We start from the raw sequence: 19384 nt of genomic DNA on the forward strand, positions 1-19384 counted from the left end.
TATCGCCCAGCTTCAGCCCGAGCACTATCCTGGACCCCAATTCACCCTTTATCGTATAATATCAAGAATCTGCTCCAGGATCGTCCAGGACGATCTGGATCGTCCTGGGATGATCAGTGGAAATTTTGCTCCAGAATGTGCCCAGATTTTGCTCCAGGTGATTTTCTGTACACATCGTCCAGGTTAAATTAAAAAAAAGCCTAACAGATGACGCATTTTTATTGGCGACCGAACGGAGAGATGGTTTCGGTCACTTGACCAAATAATTTGCCGCCCCATTGCATCTGCTCCTCCGCTGCCGCCTCCCGCCTCCGTGGTGATTGTTTCAAAGAAGCGCAAGCCTCGATCGGCCGAGATGGTGCGGGTTTACTCCCACAGCGAACTGGACATTTTTATTTTCGGGACCTCGTTCGACGGAGTCGGATCACTTTCGGATCGCTCAGGGTTCTCATTCTCCGCGACAATTCGAGAGGTGAGGGTTTGGGTTCATCTGGAAAGAAGACCGGTGCTGACCTAAAGGCTGCGGCTTTGATGAACGACCGTGGTATTTGGCTGAACCGCGACAAGAGGATTATCGGTTCGATCCCAGGGATCGATGTTGGAAACGTCTACTTCTTTAGGATGGAGCTCTGTGTCGTTGGTTTGCATGGGCTAGTTCAAGCTGGAATTGACTATGCACTGGCGAGCAGGAGCAGCAGTGGTGAGCCTATCGCCACCAGCATTATCGTCTCAGGTGGATACGAGGATGACATGATGGTGGGGATGTTCTTATGTACACTGGTCATGGTGGTCGGCACAAGATTTTGCATAAGATGTGCAACAGCCAGAAGCTTGAGGGAGGAAACTTGGCGCTTGAGAGAAGCATGACGTATGGGATAGAGATACGAGTGATTCGGGGAGTCAAGTTTGATCAGAGCCCTACGAGAAGGGTTTATGTCTATGATGGACTGTATAAGGTTGTTGATTTTTGGATGGATTCTGGAAAGTCGGGCTTTGGTGTCTGTAAGTACAAGCTTTTGAGGATTAAGGGGCAAGAAGAGATGGGCAGTGCAATGCTTAAAGTGGCGGTAAGCTTGAGAGTTAATTCTTTTAGTGTGAGGAACAGTGGTTTCTTTTGCAATGACATCTCAATGGGAAGGGAGAGTCTCCCTTTTTCGCTGTACAATGACCTTGATGATGATCAGCATCCTTTACACTGTGAGGACTTAGCTCGGCCAATTTATCCTTCAGCTACCCCGGACAAGTTTGATGGTGATGGAATGGGTGGGTGTGAATGCAGAACGAATTCCTCGGTGAATTGCTATTGTGAGAGGGAAGTCTTTGATCTATGAGTGTGGCACAGCGTGCCAGTGTCCCTTGAGTTGTCCAAATCGAGTAAGCTAGAAAGGGCTGAGGCAACGGTTGGAGGTGTTTAGGTCCAAGGAGACTTGATGTGGTGTTCGCTCATTTGATTTGATTCCATCTAGAACTTTCATCTGTGAGGTCAGTGAATTAAGTTTCTCTATAGTTGTCTCAATGGCAAGTAATGTTGCTTGCTATCTAAGTCATAGTTGCAGCCCAAATGTTTTTGTGCAGTTTGTTCTGTGTTTAGGTCCAAGTAATGTGACTATTTGTAGGTTTAGATTGATTTCATACACTAACGACTTCTTTTTTCCTCCATTGAATATTAGTTCATAATTATTTGTGTTGGATCTAATGTTATTCGTGGAAAAATATTAAAATCCTACTAGAAAAATGAATTGAGCCCAAAGAGTACACGGGTAGAGAGACATTGGGTCTCAATGATCCCTTATGGTGAATCGATCAACAGAGACCTTGATTGAAGATTATTCAATGAGAAGAGAAAAGGCCTCCAAGGAGAATCTTAGAGAGAGTTCGAGGTAGATTAGTAATGATGAGTTTTAACTAAAATTACACGGTCACACAATAGACTTCATATGGTTATGTATGACTTGTGACCCATAATTTTTAGAGGCATAATCAGTGTGATAGAATAAATTGCATAGTGCTATTACATAGGAAACAAATAACTTGCACTCGATGTTGCTACTTCTATAGCGAGCAAGTTTGGCTTGTAGTTCATTGCTGGTTCAGAACTTTGGGAGTTTTAAATTATGAGAAACTACCATTAGGAAGTTTTTCTTGCAAGAAACCCTAGTTTGAGGTTGAGTGCTTGAGTTTCTTAAGCAAGTAGCCTTGGAGAGTGGGATACTTAGCAAGTCTTTGGATGAGTTTGATTGCTCAAAATTCAGGGTTGAGTAAGACTAATTCTTCGACGACTTTGCAAGATTTCATCCAAGGTGACTTGAGACTTTGGACAACTTAAAGCTTGGCAAGTTCTAATTTATAAGTGGCTCAAATCGACAATCAATGACATGTTGAATTTAGGCTCGCAAAGAGACTTGGGTGACTTAGATGAATATGCTTGAATCATTAACCACCACTGCCCATATCCTGTCGAAATCTTGCTCAAATCCCGCTCAAATCTCTGCAAATAGTGCCGTTTCAGAGCAGAGTACGCAGATATCCAGCATCTTGATCGTGCCTCTATTTGATTGATAAAAGCGAAGATAAGAGGGAACCTTTGTTTGGTTACGCACACGCACTACCTCTTCTTCCTCCGACATCTCTTCTCTAACACACAAACATTTGATCGTCTCTCTACAGTTCGATCCCATCCCTCTTCTTAGCCGACATCTCCACCTCCGCCTTCGGCCCTTACCTGAGTCCATAGCTCTCTCGTTCACCTTCTGCTGTGCCAAACCCTCTTCTTCCTCTCCCGTCCAAACTTCTCACCTCGCTCACTGGTGTAAGATGGATCAGTGGCAGACAATTGGGAGAGGTTTGAGCACCTAGCCAGTCGGGTGGAGCGATTATTAGAGTTTTCTTTGGAGGGAAACTTCATGAAGGGGCTTAAAGCAGAAATCAGAGCGGCAGTGAAAGTGATGATGCCTTGTGACTTGGGAGAGGCCATGAAATTGGCTCAACTGGTGGAAAATCAGATGAATTTAGAGAGGGGAACCATGAGTAATAACTCAGGATGCACTTACAGGATGACGACTACTCATTTAGCACTAAGGGTCCGACATCAGGAGGATTTCATGAGACCATCAGGGAGAAGCCAGTGGGAGGAGGGAGTGGGAAAAATTTCAAGATGCTAACAGAGAAGGAGATACATGAGAAGAGGGCAAAGGGGTTATGTTTTCGGTTTGATGAGAAGTATACTACAGGGCATAGGTGTAGGGATTAAATTCTTCAGGTTCTCACCGTTTGTGATGATGAGGAAACTGAGAAGGGAGTTGAGAGAGAAAGGAATGACAAGTTACATCTGGATGTGGTGAAGGTTTCCCTGAATTCAATGATAGGATTCACTTCGAATCATACGATGAAGGTGAACGGGGAAATAACAGGCATGGAGGTGGTAGCATTAATTGATAGTAGGACTACCCATAATTTCATTTCCACTCAAGTCGTTAACCAACTGGGAGTGAAATTGATGGACACTAGTTGTTATGAGGTGATGATGGGTACATGGAAGGTGGAGAAAGGCTAGGGGATTTGTAGAGTGGTGTTGACCATCTAGGGGATTCAAGTAAGGAAGGATTATCTCCCACTAGAGTTAAGAAATACTAATGTCATCCTGGGGATGAAGTGATTGCAAACCTTAGGAGAAACCAAGGATAATTGGGAAGCACTGATGATGGAATTAATGGTGGAAGGGAGAAAGGTTATTATTAAGGGAAATGCAGGGCTATCCAAAGTCATGACATCACTTAAGACCATGGTTAAAGACATACAAGAGGTGGGGGAAGATTATCTAGTGGGACTAAAAAGGCTGGAGGGGATTAGAGGAGGAGGAAGGGGATGTTTCTCTTTTAGTGCAACCCTTAATTCAACAATTTAAAGAACGTTTGTCATCCACCTCAAGGATGGTCACCGTCACAGGAACACGAGCATATTTCTACCTTGAGGACAAGGTGGATCTTTGGGAGGGGAGTATTGTTAGACCAGCCCAGCTGGTCCACACACGACCGACCCAGGCGAATAGAGGTTGAAGTTCCGCCTCTCTCACAGAGGTCGAGCGGATCACAAAGATACACATAACATTTTAGGAAGGATTTTTGAGAAAGTTTATGAGTGAAATTGAATTTAGGGAATGTTTAGCGATTTCCTTTTGAATTATATGCATTAAATAATTTGTTTTTCTAGGGTTATGACATCTTGAAATTGACTGAAATTTGAGATATCTTAGATTTAAGTTTTCTTTTGGGTTCTAGCGGTGTCTAGAGATTTGGGAGAGAGAGATCCTCCTCTCAAATAGAGGATCAATTGTATCTTGCTACTTTTTTCCCTTTCATCAAATAATATAAATTATCTAGTGTTTTCGAGGGTTTGTGTGGATTTTTGTAGAGAATTCTTGCTGTTTTCTGAAGATTGAGTGGAAATACTTGAGATTTACAAGTTTTTCCTATCAAAACCACAAAAAATTTTCAATAAGGGGATGTAGGATATGATTCATGGTTCACATAAATGTGTTAGGAGCATTTGATAGTCCAAAGGGCATTACTAGCCATTCGTAGATTACTTCCTTAGTTTTAAAGGTTGTTTTTCACTCATCACTGGGTACTATTCAGAGTTGGTGATATCCACTTTTCAAGTCAATCTTGGAGAAAATTTTGGCACTACTAAGCATCTCTAGCATATCTTCAAGTCTTGGGATAGAAAACCTATATTTGATTGTTATCTTGTTTTTAGCTCGACTGTCAACACACACCCTCCAAGTTCCATTTTTTTTTGGGGTAAGCAGGGCTGGGGTAGCATATGAACTCATGCTTTCTCTTATTAATCCTTTAGTTAAGAGTTTAGTTACTTGCTTGTGGAGTTCTTCATGTTTAGTAGGACTCATACGATAGTGAGGCAGGTGTGGTAAATTTGCCCCATGTACAAGATCAATATGGTGTTGGATATCTCTTAGAGGAGGTAAGAAATCAGGTAGTTCTTCAGGAGTTATGTCTTTAAATTCATTGATTAGAGGTTGATTTTTTTTTAGGAATTTGTGTTTACTTCAATCTCGTTTTCTACCACAAGATAATTCACTTTGGTGTCTTTGAGTTCATTTGTATTGAGAAGCAATTCAAGATTGGGTGACTTTGAAGTTGTTTGGACATATTTTGTGGGAGGGTCAGAATTTTTTTTTGTGATATAGAGTGAATTTCTTATTTTCTTGGGTCAAGGTGTAAGTGTCACAACAGGAAAATAAGTCATTACCGTCGGATTTTTTGACGGTTAAATATACACTGAAAAAGTGGTGGAAAAATCGGCGAAATATTCACCGGAAATGTTACGGCGGCATTTCTGGCGAAATTACCATCGCTAAAATACCGGCGAAAAATTCGGCGGATTTTTGCCGGCATTTTTAATATTCCGACGCATTTTTCGCCAGTGATTACCGACAGAATTACCAGCGTATTTTATGCTGGCTTACTTAAACACGACAAAATAATACCGTCGTATTATCCGCCAGTAAAAGTATTGACACATTACCCGCCGAAAAAATGCCTGTAATTGCCCGATTTCGAGCGGTCCGCGCCTAGTTGCTCATTTCCTTCCCTCTCTACTTCGTTCTTCTTCGTTCTTCTTCGTTCCTTCTCACTATTCGACTTTGCTCCTTCGATGACGTTCCCTTCTCGCTATTCGGCTTTGCTCCTTCAACAACATTCCCTTTGTATTGCATTGAAAATGGGAGTTCGCTTGCTATGAAGGTAACTTTCTCCCTTCGCATGTTCGATCCTTTGATGATGTTCCCTTCCTGATGGATTGGAAGTTACAATTTTTTTATTGGAAGCAGGAGCTCACTTGTTGTAAAGGTAACTTTCTCCCTTTCTTGAGTCGCTCCCTTTGACAAAGTTCCCTTCCTATTGGATCGGAAGTTACGCCGATTGTAAGCAGTAACAGGATCTCATATGTTGTGAAGGTAACTTTCTCCCTTTCGCCCGTCATTGTTGGACTTCGCTCCTTTTGACGACATTCCCTTCATGTTGGATAGGAAGTTACGACATTTTTATGATTGGAAGCAGCAACGGGAGCTCGCTTGTTGTGAAGGTAACTTTCTCCCCTTCGCACGTGGCTGTTCGAGTTCGCTCCTTCGACGAAGTTTCCTTCCTAGTGGATTGGAAGTTATGATTTTTTTATTGGAAGAAATAACGGGAGCTCACTTGCTGTGAAGGTAATTTTCTCCCTTTCGCCTGTCGTTGTTCGACTTCACTCCTTTTGACGACATTCCTTTCCTTTTTTGATAAGAAATTACGACATTTTTTGATTGGAAACAACAACGGGAGCTCTCTTGCTGTGAAGGTAACTTTCTCCCTTTCGCTTCAATGACAAGATTATAAAAACCCTTTCCTATATAATTAGTGAAGTTGGTCATCATTTTGAGGTTGGATTGTAAGTTTAAGCGATGGATATTTTTAATTCATGGTTGGTTTTGAGTTAGAAGCTCTATCATTGTGTATGTATTGGATTAGGTCATGGATTGTATCTTATTGATACGTTTACTCCTATTTTGAGGGAATTTTCCATCAACCGCAGCTTTGATTTACTATGAGATTTGGTTTTGCATTTTTGGTCGTTTGGCTGGATTTAGCTTAAATCTGCTGAAATTATAATACTGTTATTGTAATTGATAATAGTAGAGAGGGAGTTGAAGGTAAAATTGAATTATAGACATGATATGAAATTATCATATATGTGAGAAGGTTGGAGTAGCTCTAGTGGAAGATAAGATTAGAAAGAGTCACCTTGGTTGGTTTGGTTACTTGAAATGTCGGCCTTCCGAGCAGGCTAAGACTCTTTATTTTTTTCTTCAATAATTGTTATAATATTATTTAATATATCCATATAATATGTAGGTTATATTATGGATATCAGAACTCAAATAAGTTGGATGTATAATCGATTGAAGCAAGGACGAATGACATTAACAGATGAGTTCATTAGAGGGGTGAATATTTTCGTTCAGACAACTTCTAAACTGCTCAACTTCATCTTAGATGGAATGTTTTGTTGCCCATATTCTAAACATAAAAATAAGGTGCACCTAAGCCCAGATGACGTAATTGTTGATTTATATCGCCGAGGCTTCATACCAGAATATTTGTATTGGACTTCTCATGGTGAGTATGAATCATATTTTGATTCTCGATGCGACCCATCAATAAGTCCTACATATTTATGAGTTGTTGCATGCTTTCCAACAACCAATATAGAAGGGGTGCATCACTCACTCAGAGTTATCCGTTGCTATTTAGATATTAAACATCAAGACAAAATTAATGTCCCCCATAAATGTTTTAATCAATTCATTGGACTGCTCAAAGAAATCAATCTGATAGATAACATAATTCTTACATATTTATATCGAACTAAGAAGTTAGTTTCCAAGTTTGGTTTGACATACACAAAGATAGATTGTTGTGTCAATGGATGCATGTTATTCTATAAAGATGATCAATCAGAAATTGCGTGCCGTTATTGCTACCCACCGAGATTTAAACCAAAATCTATCACGAAAAGAAAGCTGAAGGAAGTACCAGCCAGTAGTTTATGCCTATACTGCAACAGTTATATGCATCCATGAGATTTGCTGCACATATTAGATGACATAAAGAACATATCTCACAAGAAGGTTTTATTACACATTTGTTAGAAGCAGATGCTTGGAAACACTTTGACCATACAAATTCTAGCTTTGCCTCATAATCAAGAAATGTAAGATTAGATTTATGTGTAGATAGTTTCACTCAATTTAGCTAGTCTACTTCACCTTACTCATGTTGGCCCATGATATAGACATTAGAAAGTCAGGCCAGAGGCCACTCTAAATTGGTGAGAGTGTGTGGGCAGAGTTGAACAGTGCTTGGGGTATCCTAGACTATAGTAGGAGGAGGAATCAAAATAGACAGAATAGAGCTTCTAATGTTGGGGGCTTGGGTAGTTCCCTTCATACTAGAGGTTCTATTCCACATACTGAGCACAAGAGACATTTGGTAAAGAATTTTAAAATCTTTTAATAATTTACTTTAATAAAAATACTAATATATGTCTATTATAGAAAGAGGTGCTGGGTAGAGAATTGATTTCTATTGAATTGCATAGTCATATCCACAAGTAGCTGGAGGATCATCAATGGGTTGACGAGTGTGCAAAGAAAGCCTATGTAAGTATATAAGTTTAATTTTTATGAAGTTATGTATAAATTGCTTAAATTTTTATTTACTTTCATACGAAGAGTACACATGTCTTTGAGAAAGCCAGGTTGCAGCAGGTGAAGGTTCTTCTGGTGGATCAGTAGAATATTTTAACTACCGCACTTGCTCGCAAGAGGTAGGAGGAATGCAGCACGGCAGAGTCTACGGTTTAGGCTCGTAAGGCTATGCATGTGAGGGGCAGACATCTACTAGCTTCAATTTTTCACATTATACACATAGTCTTTATATAGCCAACAAATAGTTTCCCTTACGACCAAGCTAGAATAGGTAAGAAAAGCACAAGTTGATTGGCAGATGCAAATGTAGCAGCAGCAGCTGGAGATGCAGTAGCAGATGCAAATGCAACAAGCTCATATGTTAGAATAAATGCGAAAGATGGGAGAGCAGATGAGTATTGAGAGGAGTACTCAGCTGAAGAGAAAACATATTCAGAGTAGATGTTATTTATTTATTTTACTGATGTAGACATATGTATTTATGTGGTTTTGGACATATTTTATAATGAATACTCTTGTTGACATTTGCATCAGTTGAGGAGGAAACATATTCATATTCATTGATGATTATCTTCTTGTTTATGTTTATTATGTACATATTTAGTTATTTGTTATTTGGACATGTTTTATAATGTAATTGGTGATGTTATTGATCAGAAGTGGATGCATGAGTGTATACATTGTTGTATTTCTTTTATATGTAGGTTTAATTGTGGAAATCAATTTTTAAAGGGAAGAAGGTAATTTTTTTTGTTTATGCTATAGTTTCCCAGCAGATTTTTTGCCGGAAATGCTGCCGGTAATATGATACGGTGGCATTTACGACAGATATTGTGCTGGTCATTTCTGGTGAAGATTGTGACGGTAATATATGCTGGTAACTGGGCGTCGTTTGGTTGTGACAGATTTTTCGTCGGTATTTTTGATGGAGGATGTTCGCTGGAAGTACTGGCGGATAATACGCCGGAATATGACAACATAAACACCATCATTTTTTCCAAAGTTTATGCCAATATTATGCCAGAAACTCGATGTTTTTCCGACGATTGAATTACCGTTGGTTCCATTTTCATCAGAAATGCGCCGGAAACCTAGAATTTCTGGCGTATTTTCATTGTTACCGGCAGATTCCATCTGCCGGTTACAGTGAATTTTTGTGTAGTGTGTTTTTTTCTCCATTGTTAATGGTTTTATGATCATATTGCCATGGTCGACCCAGAAGAATATGACAAACCTCGAGTGGCAGAATGTCACATAATACTTAGTTTTTGTAAAATTTTTCAATTGAAAGGCTGACAAGGCATTGCAGAGTGATTGATACCTCTCCTCCTTCCTTAAACCATGGTATTTTGTAAGGCTTGGCAAGGGTTTTTGGTTAATTTCAATTTATCCACCATGAGTTGTGACACAAAATTTTCAGAGCAATCACTATTAATCATGAGGGTACATAATTTTCCTTCTACCGTACATGTGGTTCGAAAATATTTCTTCTAAGCCATTTTTCTCCTACATCTGATTTGGTGGTCAAAATCCTATGGATAACTAAATAATGTTCTCCTTGGTCACCTTTATGATCAATTGATTCCATCTTTTCCTCATTTTCTTCTTCCGATTCATCTTTTTCTGAATTTTCATGGCTTTCCTAGTGTTCTCCTATTTTATTATGGAACTTAGGTTACATCAAGAGATGAGCACAATGTATACAAAAGCGTATTCATAAGCAAATATGGAGATGGCAGTAAGAGGTATGCAAATGAACACAACAATCCGCCAGTCAATGTGCATAGAGAAAATATGCAATGAATGTAATTCACCTGGTAGTCAACATCAATGCGTAGATGGATACACCAACTTATTTGCAAATGACGAAGGCACAAGCAAATATGCACAATGCAACATAGGATGAATGCAAGCATCCACCGATGGTTCACCTACTAACTTTAAGAATCAAAGTGCAATGATATGAAAAAATCACTTGCAAATGACAATAATCTATGTGAAATACTTGCCTCAATCATGTTCACAAATAATCCAAGGACTACACCTACTTGCAGATGCATATAACAACCTACTATGAATATGAAGCCAGTAGGCAATGAATGCAGCAACTTGCCAATCAATACACATGAAGAAACTAGCGATGAATATAACTCAATCAGCGACTCAACTCAATATACGAATTAACACACTAATCTGTCTGCATGCAACTGAGTCTCTTATAGATATATGTAAGGAATATGGAGATTCATCGACGATTACATACCACAAGTGCAGTATCTCTATGATCCCCTTTCTATCAACATTAGTTAGCTTGTTAGCAAACACACTGAGCCACTTACACATGATAATAATGGATGTAAAATGGTTGCAAAGACACCCTCGAGTCAACATCATTTCAGCATCCAACATATACACAAGTATATTGTACACAGAGAGCATGCAAACACTGACAAGTGGCAATGAGGTCAGAGTTATAGATGTGGTAGTCTTCCTACGCACAACATCCGGCAACTTATAAACAAACTGATAGGAAATAGTTGAGTTCACAAGTAATCCAAGAGGAAATACTTTAGTTCGTAAGCAACCCTATCAATAATTGGTCTAAAATAGCGAGAAAAATAGAAATCTGGACGAAATCAATCCAGAAATGATAGATTGCGATATTGGAATTAAAGCAAAGCAAAACTCAAAGCAAGATACAATTGATACTCAATTCGAGAGGAGGATCGTCTCTCCAAATCTCTAGATAGTAGATCTAAAGCCCAGGACACCAAGGAACTCTCCAAAAGAACAACTCAAATTATGTATGTCCTAACCCTAGTCTCTCATCCTTTTTAAATACGGTATCCTTCCTAATAAAAAGCTTCCTAATATAATTTTATTTCAAATTGCCCTCATGCATAAACTGCCCCCTCCTCTCTCTTATTGCCGGCCAAGGAGGTGGGACCCACCCGCTTAAGCGGTGGGTTTAAGAGGAGGCAGCTTAGCCCGCCTCCTGTACGTTCGAACTGACCCCTCCTGGGTCGGTTTGGGTTGATTCGTAATAATACCCCATTCCCAAAGAACCACCTTATCCTCAAGGTGGAAATTGAGAAATTGATGTTTCACCCTCAAATAGGGTTCCCACGTGACATCATATTTCGGAAGGTTTTTCCACTTGATTAGCACTTCTTTAGCTCCGTCTCGTTTCTAGCGAACCCCCATTAACTCTAAAGGTTTCAGAATCACCTCTAAATCTTCCGTGAGTGTCGTCGATAAATTTGGGTTACCTGTATAATCTCGAATGACTCTTCTTAGCTGGGATACATGGAAAACCAAATGTAAAGTCGCCGTTGGTGATTATTTCAGTCGGTGCGCTACCACTCCTATTTTTTTATCCAATACCTCATAAGGTCCAAAGTACCTAGGGGACAACTTCTCATTCCTCCTATTGGCGATGTCTTCTGCTTGTACGGTCAGAGCTTTAAGAACACCCTCTCCCCCACTTTAAACTAGATGTCATTCCTATGCCCATCAGCTTGTTTCTTCATAATCTATTGAGCTCTCAGTATATGTCTCTTCAGCTCTTCTGGCACTCAATCCCTCTCCTCCAAGTACTCCTATACTGAAGAAACTAGAGTACTACTACTCCCAAAGTGCACCAAGTGGGGAGGATCCCGTTTGTACAACACTTTGAATGGGGTCATTTGTGAAGTAGAATGAAAAAAAGGTGTTGTACCAGTACTCTACCCATGATAGCCACTTAGAACATAGCTTGGGTGCTCTGTCACAAAGCATCTTAGGTTGGTCTCCAAGCTCCTGATGCTTACTTCTGTTTGGCCATCCATCTGTGGGTGATAAGCTGTGCTCCTCTTCAGAACTGTCCACTGTAATCTGAAAAATTTCCTCCAAAAGTGGCTGAAGAACACCCTATATCTATCTGATACTATCGCCTCTGGTACTCCATGTAATATAACTACCTCTCTGATGAAAGCTGAAGCTACTGTCACCGTTGTGTAGGGGTGTCGGAGGGAGATGAAATGTGCATACTTGCTCAGCCTATCCACCACCACTAAAATCACTATGAAACCTTCTGAATGGGGAAACCTATCTATGAAATCCATGGATATATCCTCTAATACTCGTCCCGGTAGAGCCAACGGCTATAGTAGTCCTTCTGGTGACATGGCTAGGTATTTGTTCCTTTGACAGATCTCACATATGGATACCATCTCCTCTACATCTTTATGCATGCCATTTCAGTAAAGCTCCAAAGCTAGCCTCCTGTATATCTTCTGCACTCTTGAATGGCCCCCAACCGCGCTCCCATGAAATTCTTGGAGTAAGTTTGGGATGTGAATCAAAGACCGGGGCATCACAAACCTTCCCGATATAGTACTATGTCCCCCTCCAATGAGTACCCTAGGTGGCTACCCTCTTCCTTCAGAAAACCTGTCTTGATTTCTCTAAAATCCTCATCCCTAGCACTTTCCTCTTTGATGGCATCCCAATCAAACATCAAAGGAATAGATAGTGCCACTGTTTGTAGCTATCTCATATATATGGACAAGATATCTTCTGCCTTATTCTCCACTCTTGACCTAAATTGAATCCTAAGCTCCCACCATGAGAACTTGAGGTGATACCTTTCACAATGAAGTCAATTGAAGGGGATTTAAGGACGATAATTCCTAAGAGTAGGTTTGAGGCCTGTGCTAGGATTGCATCCTTTAAGGTGGTAGTAAGATGTCCTTCATCAAAAGAGGATTATAATTTCTTTATTTTTGTACTTTCTTTTGAACTTGTTGTAATAAATCCTTAATAATTTTTTTTCGTAAAATGTTTATGAAGATGGGCTTATAGTTTACTTATTATTTTACTTCTATGCTTGACGTCATGTTTTTCAAGGTGACAATTTTTGTGGAGTTGTCCTTTTGAAAGAGCTCAACAACTTAAAGTCGGTTCTTCAGTTTAAAGTTGTAATTTTGTTTAGAAGTCATATGTTCTTTGATAATGATGTTGACACTTGTTGATTTTAGGTTTTAGTGATAAGTTGACCTTTATAATGATGTTAGCCTTTGATTGGGTCAAAGATAATGTGTCACTTGGACTTTCAAATTGATAAATAATAATTTTATTCTTGATTTAGAATTATTTTAAGCACATCAACAGCTATCATGAGAGTTTGACTAATATGATTACAAGGATCTGACTTATAGAAATTAACATCTTCCATATTATTTTCTTATAAAGTGGACTTCCTCTCCTTTATTTATTTATGCTCTCTTTGTGTGTTCTACATTTTCTCCTTAATCATTAAGCACTTCCTGTGTTATCTTCTTCTTCCTTGATCTTGCTCTAGTTATTATTATAGAGATAGCCAGTTCAATTATCAAAAGTTTGGTGTTTCTCCTCGGTTAGCACCATTTGTGTCAAGTTAACATAGGGGTTTTAAAAGTTTGGGTGTTTGGATTGCTGCATTTCTAATGTAGTGTATTTTAGAAGTGAATTTGGGATTCACCTTCTAGTTTATTTTGAGAATATTTAGAATTCACTCATTTTCCAAATACACAGTAAAGTGATGCCGGTTGCCGGTTGCCTGTTGCCGATGCAATTATCATTGTCATCACCACACAACGTTTGTCGCTAGCCACGTCCGATCAACTATTGTTCAAAATGCATTGCTACTTAGCATTCCCTTGATTTAAACCAAATAAAATAAAATTAAACTCCTACATTATAGTATATTTAACCAAATAACTAAAAATTATTTTCAATATTTTGTTTTTATTCTGCATTCCTTTTTTCATGAAATCAAATAACTCCCAAATAGGAATTAAATTTGAATTCTTCTATCAAGGAGGCAATCATGAAATTCTTGTAAGAGCTGCATTTTGGTGAGACTTCACTATGAGAGCTTTAGAGGTCTGTCAATTCCCTAACAGTCAAACATCAATTAATGTTTTTTTAATAGCTACTTTAGACTCAATTTGCAACTACCATTGTTCCCTGAAACTATCAAGTTTCTAATTTTTTCGGTTTTGTCCGTCCTTGGGTAATGCTAAACTCCTTTCACGAGTTTCATTTTTTTGCATAAGCCGAGGGTGAAGTGGATCATTAACCTCTTAAGAAATATGTGTTGTGAAAGGTTTTATGCAAGCTATTATGTTTTCTTCCAAATATATCAAGATGGATGGATTAGAGAAAAAATAAAAGGATTGAAAAAGAAAAACCCCTATCATGTTGAGGAGGTGGAAGTCGATTTAGGGGTAGCTGGATAAGACTAGACTAACCATGATCTTAAGAGGCAAACTCCTTATGCCCAGTATCTCTATTGATGAGTACAATAGTTCATGTGATTAAAAAATTATATATTAGATAACATATTGTACATTTTTGATAAGGTGATCTAGGCGACACTTGACCTTAAGACTGTTATGATAAGTAATTCTTTACTTATGTGTTGAATTTAAAATTTTACTTTTATATATATCGAGTTTTATTATGTTGTTGTGACTTCTTTTGTATTTTCATATATACCTGGTATTATTTGCTAAAATCAACATGGTCCTAGGGACAAATGTCAATTTGAGTGCCTTCTTACTTGCTAATAACAAGGAAGGTAATCTTGTCTCTAAGGCCAAGAAACTAATGAAGTGGTGATAAGTTGTCCTTGACATTAAGGATGAAGAGGAAATTTGAGAAGTCGAACATCCAATAATTCCATTACTTGTTCCTACGATTTTAACACCATCAAATTCTTCTATAAAATAAAAAGATCTCCCATTGCCAAAAATTATTCCAATGGCAACCTCTCTCATTAGTAGGTGTCATGAAGGCTGTCGTAAGCCTATTTCTAGGGTGGAGGTGCCATCGCGAAGGAAGAGTGTTACTATACTCTTTGAAGCCAAAATTGATTCAAAAGCAGGCTTGTCAATTTTACAAAAGGCAAAAGACATTTTCCCAAAACATATACTGTTTTTTGAGAATTTACGACATAAGTTGAAAGATCAAAGATGGTGCCATGTTGAATTAGATACAAATTCATTCGTTTGATCTTCCCATATCATAGGGTGAAGCAACAAGGAAATCGAATGGCGTTGAGGCTAATATGAAGCAAGAAAGGGCAACAAAGAGAATAAGCCTATGGTCCATCCGTTCAACACTTTCAAACCCAATGAGGAGGAAAAGGGCAACATACATTTTTGTTTTATGGATCTTTAAAAAACTATATGCCTGGCTAGTTTGTTGTTGCCCATTTATCCATTTTTGTGCCATAGTACTTGGGAGCCAAGGCTTTTTAGAGATTTTTTTATACATTTGCATCCAACATGCATTGATGCTTCCCTTTCTTTGACAACCATATTTGAGCATTGCCATGTTTTGGGTCTTAAATAAAACCTTATCAATGTTAACTTGCATTGTTGCATTATACTTTAATTCTAATGTTTTTGTAAGCATTTACATCATCAAATTATCTTTGAAAGCTCCCTCCACCATTTATATTCCTCCTTTAGATTTGTGACATTTGGAAAATAAATAATAAATTCTATAGTTACAAAGACTGCATGTCCTGAGTTAATCATATTCTTCCAAGAATGCGATTCTTATAATGTATAGCTTAGTCATTTGAAGTCTGTGACTTGCACTTTTTTTTTTTTTTTAAGTCTGTGACTTGCACTTAAATTCTTGTTCATTATTGTTTTTTTAATTAAATCTTATTCTATCAAATTGCATTTAAGCTTAGTTGTTTCATGGTGCGTATTAGTAATATAATGAAGATCATAAATTAAAAATACTAAACCAATTATCTGTTTTTTCTTGTTTGCCTATTAAATACTCTCCACGCTTTAAAGGTAAATTCATCAATTTTGTATCATTTAGATGCCATCTCATTTGCGCCACTAAGTTCACAGAAGTTTGTAGTTATAAATCTTAAACTACAATATTTTAAAGAGTATGTAATCAAATGCTTTTAGTTGATAAGAACACAAATCTTAATGCATTCGTTGAGCGTCCTGTAGGGGGGCAAACTTGGAAGTCATTATTGTTTCGTCTAATTTACACTATCTTTCTAGAAGTTTGCTTTTGCATCTACTTGGAGAATTTCTTATTAACGTGGCCTCTGAAAATTCACGCCCCGGCCTCCCCGTGCTTTTGGGGAGTTTTAACAGATTAAGTTCCGAGGAAAATTTTGGGAAGGCAGATTGGGTTCGTAGATAAAACACTACCCAAATCTGCACATCCTCATCACTCATGAAATCAATGACCCATATCTTATAATAATTGACGAACGTACTTTTTTTTTTTGATATTAATACTTATCTATTGATGAATGCGCTATATTATCATATTTTTGTACTATACAATCATTGAGTTAGTAACCGTTGGATGAATTTAATTGGCCGGTATGAAATTCAAAATGCCTTCGTGCTGTATGAACACTTATTTGTATAGTACGAATCTTTAGTTAAGGGTCATACCAGACAACTCAGGACAAACGCTTTTACGAAGATCATTTAGAATAATCCTAATCGTATCATATGTTTTGAATACTTTTTTTGATACATCATCTGTATGATTTGTTTGAAAACTCTATTAAAGAAGGGGGATTTCTAAAGGTTTCAATCACTCAAATCCTTTCTACTCTCATCCACTTTAGTTCTAGCTTTAGCTTTTCATATGGCCGATAGCAAGAGAACCCGTTTGCTTCAAGGGAGCTCCTCTCGTCATCTTGTTGATGAAGGATTTCAAAAAATTGAGGACGAATCTGCATACCATCATTTAAACGAGCCCACATCACGCCTTATTGCATCCTAAACAAGCAATTCTCAATTATCAGATTATAGGCCTATTTGTATCCACCACTATGTTAAGAGACCATTTCCCTTCAACTCTGAACTATTCTTTGAATTCATTGTGAGCTTTAGAGTGAGCATTGATTTTTTTTTTCTATGAACTCCTATGTCTATAGGCATCTTGTAGAAATAACCAAATAGGACATTACTAAATATTTTCATCTTTCTACGAAGGGGTTTAACCACATAACTTAGATCTAAGAGTGATTATAATTGAACCACTATCAATCCAACCCTTTGGAAATACTCCCTTAAATCAACACCAACCTCTCATGCACTCACTTAACTAGAATACTTGTATCATCTAGCTTATTCTTTGTATTTATATTCTTCCTAAGGCTGAAGATAGAGTAAATATCACTCAGACTTATATTTGTCATCACATATTCATCATGTTTGGCACTCTATTTGATGAATTTCACATGATCCTTAGCTATTTTCAAAATTTTACTCCCATTCGCCAACCACAACCCAACATAATCAGAACATCGCTTTAGGACACCTAGTAGCTTATATCTTAGATCCGAAATACCAACTTCTATATCCTGCACTTTTATATATATTCCCATTTATCCACTCATATGGTTTCTTCCATATTTTTTTTATTGGCATGAAGGGGACGAGCCCGAAGAAGATATAAGTTCAACGAGGCAGGGGGAGACCCCCAACACCACCACTAGCTCCAACGCTAGTGGCAGCACTTGCTCACCAGTTTTAGGCCTACGACTTGATCGTGGAATGACTTGACCACCTGAAGTTACAATCAGCCACACAGTATTAGGAGGATACTCATCATTGGGAGTGGCTTCATTAATATCACATGCTTTTCCAGTAGTAGCATGAGCTGCATCAGCAACAACACCAGGAGATCCAACAGATATATTAATAGCAGTACGACCAGCTCCAGCAGCACCACTAACAAATTCGATAGCAGCATGAGGTAGATCGAGCTTAGCTAGTTTAGCGACCCATTTTTTGCCATTAACCAATATTTCTAACCACCACCTGATAATGGGCCCTTTTACTTCTAGTGTGTGTTTGTGTAGTTTCTATGTTTTCTTTTTTTACTTTTGGTTGTACTTTCTTTTCTAATTAGTTGTCTCGCCTTTTTGGTGATATCAAAAGAGAGGAAAACGTGTTTGGTTTGGTTGTACTTGTTGATATTTTAATTAGTTTAATTTTTCTTTTCATATGTTTGTGCTTTTTTTATTGTTATGTGTTTAACAAATAAATTTTTTATTAAATAAATGATGATTTTTTTTTCACTCTTAGTTTTTGAAATAATTCACTTTGTGAGGGAGAGATTATGAGAAAATACAACTAACTTGGAAATTCAACCAACATTATTTACCATTGTAATAAAAGGGGGCAAATTTTTTAATCCAAGATCTCGAGCTTGTGATTTTGATGATAGTAAATATTATTAATTATCTTTTTATTTCTCATAGTATATGCATTGCATATCTACTCTTGTACACACTAATATTTTAGGTACAACTTACACCGTGGCATAAATGATCAAGACTGGGTAGAATATGTTTGATACTTTTATAAGAGTTTGTATTTTCATTTACTTATTTTATATTTGATATTTCTTGATTAAAAAGTCTTGTAAAGGTGCATATTAACTTAGTAATCGTGCACATACACACAATGAGTGCAAAATAAATTTTTTGAATTGGTGTAGATCATACTGTACGATCTTCATCGTACTATAAGTTCTATTGATTAGAAATTAATTAAAATGACTAATTTTGGAATTAATATTTTTTGAACTAATTATACTATATGTACAATATCATACAAGATGATCCATTTAAATTGAAATCTTAGCCACCAATCAGATTTAGGTAAGTATTTTAATTTGAATTGTTCATAATGCATAATATTTAAAATACTACCTAAATTAATCCCTATAATTAGTCAATCAAATTAAGATTTAAATAATATGGCTGATTGTATAGTACGATGTAGATCATAAAAATCTTATGTGAAGGTGAATATAGTATTTTAAAATAAATGACGGAAAATAGAAAAGCTTGAATCGAGCTTGAACAAATTAATAATAAATGAGCTCAAATATGAATAAGTATTTACTCGGCTCAGCTCGATTCGTTTGAAACCCTAGGTTGAGACAGGATTGGAGGCCAGTTCAAATACCTTTTAAATGAGTCCGAAGAGAAGAGCTCAAAGTAAGACCAAATAAAGTGCTAAACCGAAATTGTGTTCTTTTTCTTTCTTTTGAAGTTTTTTTTTATAATCATTATTATCTAATTATTTTGAT

At 37.6% G+C, this 19384-nt stretch overlaps 1 pseudogene; it reads left to right on the forward strand.

Annotated features, from left to right (window-relative positions):
* The first annotated feature begins 264 nt into the window (after nt 1–264).
* LOC110106190 lies at nt 265–18294 on the forward strand (annotated as a pseudogene).
* The last annotated feature ends 1090 nt before the right edge of the window (nt 18295–19384 follow it).

Source organism: Dendrobium catenatum, unplaced genomic scaffold (assembly GCF_001605985.2).
Source record: "Dendrobium catenatum unplaced genomic scaffold, ASM160598v2 fragScaff_scaffold_1477, whole genome shotgun sequence".
NCBI lineage: Eukaryota > Viridiplantae > Streptophyta > Magnoliopsida > Asparagales > Orchidaceae > Dendrobium > Dendrobium catenatum.